At 52.0% G+C, this 10,632-nt stretch overlaps 1 pseudogene; it reads right to left on the reverse strand.

The window, feature by feature from the left end:
* Positions 1–9,270: 9,270 nt before the first annotated feature.
* On the reverse strand, positions 9,271–9,387 carry LOC112485649 (annotated as a pseudogene).
* Between the last annotated feature and the right edge of the window lie 1,245 nt (positions 9,388–10,632).

Raw genomic sequence — 10,632 nt, forward strand, 5'->3', positions numbered from 1 at the left:
GGCTGAACAGCTCCTGTGCCCGTGAAGCTGGCCCTGTCCCCGGGGCCTCGGCAGACTTTTGCTGATGAGTGCAAATCTTCCCCAAGGTGATCATATTTGACTTAGGGATGATTTGCCAAATGGAGGACTCACAGGCATAGAAAAGGGGCGAGATAGAAAGGCCTAACTGAGGCAGGAGAAGGCGCTGCAGCGGGGGGCTCGGGGGTCTTGTGCCAGGGAGGGAGGGGCGGCGATGAGGCTGGCCAAGAGAGCTGCAGCCAGGCTGGCAGGGTCTTTGCACTCCAGACTCGGGAAGATGGACCTCTACCCACTGGCAACGAGAAACCGCTGAAGACATCCTTAGATCTTGGGCTCTGTTGAGGGCGGGGCTGGCTGGGAGGGGAGAAGCAACCAGGCTGATGCGGATAGCCAAGGTCAAGGAAATGGGTCTGAAGGAGTACAAGGAGGGGCGAGGCACTGGGGCTCAGGGCTGGGAGGAGGGGCTCACTTGGGGAAGAGTACTAACCGATAAGGCTTGGAGGTGGGGCCGACAGGTGGATGCTGGGGGTGATGCTTGCGATTCTCACGTGGGAAGCTGGGTTCTCGAACTTCCAAACTTGGAGGGCTTAGAGAGGCACAGATCTCGAGGCCTCTGAAAACCCCTCTGTGATGTGCTGCCAGCAAATCCTTCCAATGACCTGTTCTCTCCTGCTCAGGACGAGAGCATTAAAACACAGAAAGGAAAACATAGCACAGGGCACGTTATTTTTAAGAAAGCCCAGGGCACAAATAAAACATACCATGTTTCAAGGCTGCGTTTATTTTCGAGGAAGAGACCGTGTCAGCCTCGAGGTTCTGGACAGGGCGCAGCCCCGCTGGCCTCTGTGAACAGTCCCGGGTGATAAATAATAGTAGCGCTGGTGTCACGGCCGCTCATTAGCGTCTTGGCACCAGCACACTGTGACTTCAGAGGTCCCCCCCGAGCGCCGGACGGTTCTCTTGAATTCTAAGAGACAGAACTTCCTGCCCGTAGTTGCTAAGCAGAGATATTTCTAGAGGAAGGTGGAAAGGTATGTTTGCGTCAACAGAAACGTGCTATTGGCTTATTAGGTCCGAAGAATCGCTCATACTTTACCCTTGCAACGTCCATTCCCCTATGTTGTCTGAATTTCCTTATTCTCTGGGGGGTGGGTGGGGGGAGCCTGGGCCCGTCTGAGAAATGAGAAAAGAGGCTCAGACTCCGGCGACTTGCCTAAGGCCACATAGCTGGGAAACACTGGAACTTTCTGGAGTGCTTCTCGGTCCGGGTTCGCATTAGATCAGTGCTTTGTTTCCTCACAGAAGTGCTCCTGTGGGAGAGACGTCATCTTGGGGGTTCTGGGAGGAAGTTGACAGCTGCCCCCTTCTATGAGGAAAAGGTAATCGAAGTCTAATATTTCTTTTAATTCATGCAAACCTCACATCTTGGTATGGTAAAACCAAGTATGTTTTTTAACATAGAAATAATGTCTCAAGCAGTATGACAGATGCCCTGAGAAGGCATACCGCATTTATCCTGCGTCTTAGCCGCTGCCTTGGCCCTTGGGGACTGAACCTCACGCTGAGGTGAGCTGCATCACGCTGTAGCTGCCACTGTGGCCTAAACACAGGGCGAGGCGATGGATGGGCCGCCAGCGATAATGTTGCAAGACAGGCAAGCCCAGGATCTCAGCTGCACGCAACAATAAGCAACAATAAGCGTTTGCCTAGCTCGCCGGTCAGCCGGGCTTGGGCACGTGTCTGCCGGCCCGTTGCCCCCAGCTCCCCTGGGTGACATGGCTCGCTCCACACATCTCACCCTGCTCCGGGGTGCAGCGTGCTAACCCAGCATGTTCTCCTCACGGCAAAGGCGCAGAAGCCCGATCACGCAAACACGCTCAGCCGTCGCTGACATCACACCTGCTGACGTGACGTTGACCAAAGCGAGTCACATGGCCGGACCCAAAGTCGAAGGGTGCGGAAATATTTTTCTTCCTTTGAGAGGAAAGAACTGAGAAATCGCACGGGAAAGGGAGTGGGTACGGGGAGGGGCGAGGAATTGGGGCTGTCGATGAAATCTCAACCGAAACCCTCACTTTTCTCACTGTGTCACAGGAGCAATCGCCCCTTTTTCATAGGGGTGTTACCAGGATAAAGTATGTGATTTCATGGAAAAGCACTTATGAGACAGCGGGACCTTTAGATATTCTTACAAGTACTCTTTTTAATCGGTTTCCTGAGTTAGTACACTTTACGCTCCAAATAGCATTTGACTTTAAAAGTAATCAAGCCAGGTGACCGAAGGCTTTAGAACAGGGATAAAAATATCAAAAATCATGAAAGCGACAACCACCAGATAAGTCAATGATAAATCGCAGCAGGAACTCGCTCGTGCTGGGAATGGGTCGCACGGCCTGCTGTCTCCAGCACCGAGACACGGCGCTGACTCCGACGAGTGCTTCCTGAATGGATGCACGAAGCCCCAGCGATGATCGTGTATTGTGAAAACGTTTCTCTGGCTCTAAAATTAATTTCCGAAGAGGAATTCTTGAAAAACACTCAGGCGAGGCAGCCCCTGGGGGCGATTTGGCAGCTGTGACGAGTAACTCGGCATCCACAGAGACACGCCGTGCGTGTCCCGAACACGCGAGTGCGTGCCGGAGCCACACTAAGCCTTCGTCTCTTCTCTCCAGCCAGGGGACACAATTCTTAGAGCCCCAAATCCATACCTTGGTTCTGCATGGCATAGTCAAGCCCCTAAGCCTTCCCAGTCTTAGGAAGGGAAAATCTGCATTTTATTACAGAGGTGTCAGGCATTCCCACCTGTCAGCCCCCCAGTTCTCACTAGCCAAGCGAGTTACAGGTGGGCTCTGGGCTCAGTGGGCTTGTGGGATTTAAACTTGGGAACTAGCTTAGGCGGGTGCCAGAAAACTGGCAATAAACACTTGCTAATTAATCGCTCTATCGACTAACGGGTTGGAAGAAGCTACTATTAAGGTAATAGTGGCTTGACATGAAGTTAACAAGTGGGACAAATAGACACGGCACCTGTCCCCACCCCAGCCCTTAGGAGGATGTTCCTCATTGAGGGAGGGCTCGATGGACATTAATGGTGGCAATGACGCTCTCTAGAACAGGTTTCTGGAATAGAATTAATTTTCCGTTTATGGAGCCCAGTGTTTTAAGTTAGGCCAGGCACATTCAGAAATTTCTAGAGTTCTTCTGAGTTTCAGAATACAACATAGTTCAAACTCCTCATTTTCCAGATGGGAAACTGAGTTCCAGAGATGTGAGTGACTTTTTACGGTCACCCAGCAAGTGAGTGGCAGAATTGGAGATTGCTGGAAAGGTCTGTCTCTGTCTCTGTGTCACGCATACACACACACACACTCTCACGCACTCACACACACTCATGCACTCACACATTCACACACTCATACACACTGGCAAACACACTCACACATACACTCATACACACTGACACACACACTCTCACACATACTCATGCACTCACACATTCACACTCACACTTATACACACTGACACACTCACACACACACAGTCATGCACACTCGGCCAGGCCATTAGAAAATGCCCATTACCACGCTCTGCCTTTCCAACTAGTGTCAAGAACCTAGGGAAGGCTGAAGGCCTCGCCCCGGAGGCTGAAGGAGTCTGCGAACACGTTAATGCATTTAAACGGCAGCCCTTCCAATCATCCATCTGCCTGGCTTCTTGGGCGACGGCTCGCCTCCCCCACACCCCGCCCCCTCCTTATTAGAAGCTCGCGGGAGCTCCAGAACCAACAGGGCTGGCCGGGAGGGACCTGTCTAAGAGCAGTGACGCGGTGGACCGCTGAGCTGTCAAAACAGGAAACGGGTTTGCGGAGGTGTTTCGGGCTAGTCGACTGTGTGTGTGGGTGGGTGGGGGGACCAGCCCGGGGTGTGACAGTCTGCTTTGGCAGGCTGCGGACCACCAGAGTTGATGTTGCACGTGGTGTGGGGCTGTCACACATGCTGTGACGTCCACCACCGGACAGCTGCCCCTTTTCGCCTCTCGGAGCAAGCGGCTGGGTTGAGCTGACTCTGGCTAATGATCAGCTCCACTACGTAAAAGAGGGCTCCGCGCCGCAGCGTGGCCGTGTCCACCGGCTGCCCTGCTCACGGCTGAGGGATCGGGGCAAAGCACCTGCCTCTCTGTGCCTCCGTGTCCTCTTCTTAAAGACGGGACCGTACAGCGGAGAGTGAATTTCACGCGTAGTTAGGCAGCTCGTCCACGTACGTGAGTGGAGCTTGAAGTGCCATTTCATTCATAAATACCTCATCTGCTCGTAGACATGGAGATTAAATTATGATTCGGAATTTAGAACAGAGCAAACGGAAGGCACTCGACAAACGTGGGTCCATGTTTTCAGGTTCCACCTTCGCTCCTTCCGACCGTGAGGCCAGTGCAAGGGAGGCCCGGCTACCTCCGCTCTCTCCGGGGACATCAACCCAGAATTTTTGGACCCGAACAGCCCTACTTTTTTCCCTAAAATTTACGTCTACCACTAATTGACACCTACTGTATGCCCAGCATTGTGCTCGGGACTCGGGCACAGGACCTCTTTTATCACAGCGGCAAATTTATGAAAGTCGGAGTAAAACCTAAAACAGCTGATGAGTGTTTCAGCCTGCAGGGGGCGCATGTGAACGCGGCGCTGTGTGAACCGTGTCAATTAGAGTTCAGGTCTTATTCCTGCCATTTTGCAGATGGGGCACCCGAGGCTCAAGAGAGGCAAACCGCACAGGCCGGGCTGCTGGTTCCCAGGCACCGAAGATGCTGGAAAGCCTTAACTTCCTCCAGAGGAAAGCAATCACACGCACGCACGCGTACGCACACACGCATTCTCACGTGTGTGCAGCTATGCACAGAAACTCCATCGGCGAACAGTCGGGAAGGGGTCCCAGGACCTAATTTCAGCGACCCCCACTTAGCTGGAGGTGAGCAAAGGAGGCCTGAGGGCAGCTGTGTTTTTAATCAAATCAGCGGAAAGAGAATTAATACAAATCTCATGGTACGGGTCAAGGGGCTGGGGCTTGGCCAGTGCCGGAGGCTGCCTGTGTCCCCTCCCCCGTTTACATGTTGGTGTTCGAAGCCCTAGTTCTACGGAGGACAGTCTTTGTTGGAGAGAGGGTCGTGACAGAGGTCATCAGACTAAGACGAGGTCCCTAGGGTGGGCCCTAATTCGAGATGCCTGGCGTCCTCATGGAGAGGGGCATTTGACACAGAGACGACGTGAAGACACAGGGGGAAGACAGTGTCCACATGCCGAGGAGCGAGGCCCGGCTCAGACTCTCCCTCGCGGCCCCCGGAGGAGCCAGCCCGGCCGACGCCTGCATCCCGGGCTTCAGCCTCCAGGCGGGGAGATGATGAACTTCTCTGGTTTACGCCGGCCAGTCAGATGGCAGCCCGAGCAAACCAGTACCCCAAGTCGAAGTGACTTGCTTATTGTCACAAGCCCGGAGGCGGCAGAGTCAGGATTGGAACCCGGGTCCAATGCTCGATGCAGAGCCAGTGAGACCTGGAGAGAAACCGCGATGCTGAGGGGCGGCCGGAAAGGTTCAATCCAACGCACATGACGTCCGATCACTATTTTAAGTCGATTAAGGTGTTAATTGTCAGACCCATAAAACTGCATTGGCCCTGTCGGTCAGCAGTGAAACGCACCTCGGCAGTGAGAGCCTCTCTTCTGCCATGGCCTGAACGTGTTTGCGTGAGTTACCTGGCATATTAGAGCAAGGACTTCGGGTGGACATGCAGCAGGGGGCCGGGAGGGGTGTCTCCAGGCCTGACGCCCAGGCCCTGAGGCTTAGGGAGGCAGACCTCAGACACAGACTGCCTGGGTTCGAGGGGCCACCGTCACTGGTGTAACCGTAGACGAGGTGTTTAGATTCGCCGTGCCTTAATTTCCTCATCTGAAACGGTGACACCTGGAAAACCGCACGCTCAGCAGTCCGTGGAAGCCAGCCTCCTCGAGGACCGAACCCCGAAACCTCGGGGCTCACCAGACACTCCGGCCCCTTGCACTCTGCAGTGACATGTCACCATCGTTTCATTTCAGTCTCTCAGCGGCCGAGGGAAGCAGAAATGGCAGGCAGGGTGAGTATCATTTTTCAGATCGGCAAACGGGCTCAGAGATGTTAAGCCATTGGCCCAAGGTCACACAGCCAGAGGGCGGCTCAGCTGGGGCTGAAAGCCAAGTCTGTCTGACCGGTTCTCTGAGCGATTCCCTTCACGGGATCTCAGGCACTGACCAGGCCGATGCCAAGACTGCCTTCGCTCAGGGGGTCCCCGAAGCCCCTGGCTGAGCTGGACCCCCGCACGCCCGTGCCAGTCCACGGGGGCAGTGGCAAGGCTCCCAGACTCTCAGTTCTCTTGGGGCGATCACATGTGCTTCATGACACTGGCCAGCGGTGCAGGGAGCTGGACTTGGGCGCAGCGGAGGGAGAGCCGCTTTGGGGTGAGATGGGGTGCAGTTCAAGAGGCCTAAAGTAGAGTATGCTGACGACAGCAGCTGGGCTACTGCATGGAACGCCAGGAGTCTGCAGAGAGAGATTTCAGGCGCCCTCAGCACGCCACAGACAGGTAACACGTGAGGAAAAGCTACGTTAATTAGCTTCACTGCACTGATCACTTCACTACGTTTATCCAGTGACCCCGCGGCACACCTTCAATATATGCAACTTTTATTTAAAAAATAAAAAAAAAATTAACAAACCTGCCTTGATTGCCTACTGGCTGCGAGCCTCGGTTTCCTCGTCTGTAAAATGGGATTATGATGACCTCGCAAGGCGACGGTGAGAATTAAATGGATAAAATGTGTGTCAACGTCGGTTCCTTGACATGGATCTCAAAGGGACCGTCAGCAAATAATTCACTTCACTTAAACCCCGTTTCCCTCACTTCCCGTGCAGGCCGAACAAGTTACCTGCCGAACCCCACACGTGTCTAACTTGAGTCTCTGGTGGAGCCCATCATTCCTCGAATACATTACTCCTGCTTCCTGATGCCAGTCAGGTGAGTGGTCCAGCCCTCATTTTTCCTGTTCGTTTTGTTTATACCCCGCACATAGTTTGAGTGTGAATATGGGAAAGAAATGTTCTCTTTTATTACCTTATAAGGAATGTTTCGAGGTCGCAGTTCTCAAAGTGTGCTCCTAGGACCCTCAGCCTCAGCATCACCAGGGGCCCCATCAGAGAGGCGAATGAATGGGGAGTGTGGGTGGGGCCCGGCCCCCCGTTCCCACAAGCCTCCAGGGCAACTGATCTCGCTCAAGTTTGAGACCCTCTGGTTCTGGGAAACCACCTTTAATTAGAAAACAGGAGATCTCAGATCCCAGCTCCATCCCTCCCCAGCTGGGTGACCTTATGCAAACCTAGACTGTTTCCTCCTGTCCAGGACAGTGGGACCAAGGACCCGAGCGCCCCATCCAGCTCAGCTGTGTATCAGGCTTCTTCTGCCCCCACCACCCATGAAGGCAGCATGCTGGGGGGTCTCTGGGCACTGTGCCTCGGGAGGGGGAGCAGTCTGCTAGGTGGGGCCTGTGATGCCTCCAGTCTGGGTCTCCACACTGCCTGCTCCCTGCCACCCAGCCTGTGGGTCCCCAGCCAAGAACAAAAAGACACGTGCTGCCAGTTGGCCTTGCAAGGGAGGTGGCCCGGCGCCAGCGCCAGCCCCTGCTAATTGCTAATTTGCACCGAAACAGCAAACAAAGCCCTCGTGTGAATGCCCTGCATTTGGCTGCTTCTCCCCCAGTCTCCTTCAGCCACCACCCAGGGGGCCAGCCCCCAAATCTGGAGCCATTCACCCCAGGATTCCAGGAGGCCCCACCAGCCAGCAGTGCTCACCCGGCTCCTGGGAAAGCCAGCTTCTCTGCTGCTAATTGGAGAGGGGGAGGGGCTTGCTACGATTCTGTTCTTTTTCTCGCCCATGTTTATGCCTCCTCATGAAGAAAAGAATAAAATGATTCCTCTCTCATGGGCGCAGAGCCTGTGAAGGAGAGGAGGAGGGGCGAGCGAGAGCCAGAACCTCAGCTCTCGTCGCTTGAGGCCTCACCAAGTCGTTCAGCCCAACGACACCCCCTTCCACCTCTGTAACTCAGGGGCCCCTTGGCCTCCCCGGCACCTGAAACCCAGGTAGGACTGCCTCGAAACCCGATCGCCCAGCTTGACAAACGCCGAATCCCGCCCAGAGAGTCTGTGGATCCTGGTTTTACATTCTCGTGACCCAATCCTGTGCCCCCTTCTCTCTCAGCCCCCCATGTAACCCTGAAGCTTACAGCTCAGCAACTTCACAAAGACCCACGAGGAGAAAGAAACCCACAGGCTCCCAGCATTCAACAATTTCGTGGCACGGACAGAAAACTGGCAGGGACGGGACAGCGTGATGAAGTGGAGGCAGGTGGCCCGTCCCACTCCCTGGCGGCACCCCAGCCCCTACCTCGTCACATCGCTGCAGTCCAGGTGCCAGCTCTCACCTGTGCTCCTCAGGGCCTCCCTGGCCCCAAGCAGGCTCCTCCGGCCACGCTTCCATCCAGGGTGGCTGTCTTTCTCAGAAGAACTCGGGTCCAAGAAGACGAGTTTTTCCTCATCTTGTGTCAAGTCGTCAGCAAAAAAGGACGAAGTCCCTGCCCAGTGGCAGGAAAGGAAAAAGCACACGAACAAATCATTATAGAATGTGTCAGGTGGTGACAAATGCCAGTATGTTAGGGTCTGGGCCGAGTCCCTTCATTTGTGCCGCTAGAATGTAAGGTCATGAGACGAGATTTTTAGAAAAGAGCTTTATCGAGGATGATCGACGTGCTGTAAGCTGCACATGAAGCATGCGATTTGAGAGGCTTCGACAAATGTATGCATTCATGGAACTCACTGCGGTCCAGACTGTGAAGAGATCCGCCGCCCCCACGTTCCCTCCTGCCTCTGGCAGTTCCTCTGCTCCCCATGTGCTCCCCATCCCCACGGATTGACGACAGCCACTGATCTACTTCCTGTTACTATAGATGACCTTACATTTTCTGGAGTTTCATATAAATGAAACTATGCAGTAGCTATTCTTGTATGTCTGGCTTCCTTAACTCAGCAAAATTATTTTGAGATTTACCTATGTCGTTAGGCTGATCAGTAGTTGATTCCCTTTTATTGCTGAGTGTATTCCATTGTATGGCTAATCCATAATTTGTATATTTATCTGTTGGTGGACACTTGGGTCATTCCAATTTTTTTTTTTTTTTTATGCCTACAGCACCTGGTCTTCCTAGGTGGTCTCCCATCCAAGTACTAACCAGGCCCGACCCTGCTTAGCATCTGGATCAGACGGGATGGGCTTGTTCAGGGTGGCGTGGCCGTAGACCATGGACTGTGGCTCCGTTGGGGCAGGAACCCAGGACCGTCTGAGTGTAAGGCAGACATGCGAACCGCTACACTATGGAACCACGTCCCATTCCAATCTTTTTGACTATTAAAAATTAAGGTACTATAAACACTTGTACATAAGTCTTTGCACAGATGTATATTCTCATTCATCGTGCATTCACATCTAAGAGTGGAATTTCTGGAAAATATTGTAGATTTATGTTAACTGTTTTAAAAAACTGCTAAATCGATTTCCAGAGTAATTGAAGCAGTTTTTACATTCCCACTGGTAGTGTATGAGAATTTCTGGTTGTTCCATAGCCTAGTCAAAAGTTGGTATGACCGATCTTAAATTTGAGACACTTTAATAGAAGTGTAGTGGTACTTCATTGTGGTTTAATTTGCATTTCATGACTAATAATGTCGAGCATCTTTTCATATACTTATTTGCCATCTAAATATGTTCCCGTGTTCAAGTTTTGCCATTTAAAAAACTGGGCTGTTTTCTTATTATTGAATCTGAGGAGTTCTCTGTATGTTCTGAAAGTAAGTCCTTTATCAGATACATACTTGGCCAAGTTTTTTTTCCCTCACTGCCTGTAGTTTGCCTTTTTATTCTCAATAGTTGAAGAACCTAAGTTTTTAACTTTGATGAAGTCCAATTTATCAATGTTTTTCTTTTGTGGATCATGCTTTTGGCATCATGTCTAAAACATTGCCTAACCCAAAGTCACAAAGATTTTCTCCAATGTTTTCTCTTAGATTCTTTATGGCGTTAGGTACTACTTTCAGGTCTATGACCTATTTTGGTTAATTACTGTACGGGGTACAGGGCAGAGATCAAAGTTCATTTTGTCGCGTAGGATATTCGGTTGTTTCAGGACTCATTCTTGAAGAGACTATCTTTGCTTCACTGAATTGCCTTTGAACCTTTATTGAAAATCAACTGACCATGCATGCATACCTCTGTTTATAGACTCTGTATTCTGTTCTGCTGATTTATCTGTCTACTTTTACAGCAGTAAGGCCTGTCATGATTCCTGTAGATTCACAATGTCTCGATGTCAAGTCATGGCAGTCCTCCGACTTTACTATCTTTCATGTTTGTTTTGGTATTTTAGGTCTTTTGCATTTCTATATGAATTTTAGAATCAGTGGTCAGTTTCTACAAAAGAACCCACTGGGAATCAATTGAGAAAGCATCGACTCTGTAGATCAGTTTGGGGAGAGTTGACATCAAACA

The sequence above is a fragment of the Pteropus alecto genome, unplaced genomic scaffold (genome assembly GCF_000325575.1).
Source record: "Pteropus alecto unplaced genomic scaffold, ASM32557v1 scaffold5, whole genome shotgun sequence".
Lineage (NCBI taxonomy): Eukaryota > Metazoa > Chordata > Mammalia > Chiroptera > Pteropodidae > Pteropus > Pteropus alecto.